Source organism: Panulirus ornatus, chromosome 11 (assembly GCF_036320965.1).
Source record: "Panulirus ornatus isolate Po-2019 chromosome 11, ASM3632096v1, whole genome shotgun sequence".
NCBI lineage: Eukaryota > Metazoa > Arthropoda > Malacostraca > Decapoda > Palinuridae > Panulirus > Panulirus ornatus.
The window spans coordinates 15,489,233-15,489,861 of record NC_092234.1 but is presented as its reverse complement, the minus strand read 5'-3'; the positions used below and the strand labels follow the sequence as shown (position 1 = coordinate 15,489,861).

Sequence of the window (629 nt, the reverse complement as noted above, 5' to 3'; positions counted from 1 at the left end):
AACATTTTTGATCATCTTTTTAACATTGAAATACACCATTATGAAATCTGGGACCTTACGTGCTACCATGCCATGTTATCGGAGATCTTTACCCACACAGCTGGGGCTGAGACCAAGCTATCGTGGTGCACCTCTGGCCAGCTGACTGTTAGAGGTCGCTGCCTGTACGCCCACATACCCGTCACCTCCCTGGCTGGTCTGGTACATTTTGTAGGTACATGTCGAGGTCCTTTCTTGGCTTCCTCAACTTTCCAGTTCAAAACTGAACCTACGATGCCTTCAGGGAGGATCGAACTCCCGGCCTCTGGTTTACTAGACCAGCGCTCTAGCCACTGAGCTATGAAGGCATATTATACCACACCATTCTTTAATATATCAGTGAAGACTGATAAACGCTGTTGAGATTTACCGAGTTTTTATAAGAGTAAATGGTTGTATGATGGTTTTTGTGGGGTAAATAGACGGGACTTGAACTGTACTATCACCGTGGTTTTATGTCGTTGTATATGGGGCAGTTTGTGTGAGACCTACAGACGTATGATAGGGTGCAGGGAGACAGGCCAACTTTTACTGTATGTGTACGTTGGTGGAATGTAATTTTAGCGTGGAGAGGAACTGGTTAGAATGGT

The 629-nt window shown here is 45.3% G+C and overlaps 1 non-coding gene across 1 annotated transcript; it reads right to left on the bottom strand.

Moving 5' to 3' along the window:
• Positions 1-274: 274 nt before the first annotated feature.
• On the bottom strand, positions 275-347 carry TRNAT-AGU (transfer RNA threonine (anticodon AGU)). The gene has a single exon. It is a non-coding gene; the product is annotated as a tRNA-Thr (tRNA).
• Between the last annotated feature and the right edge of the window lie 282 nt (positions 348-629).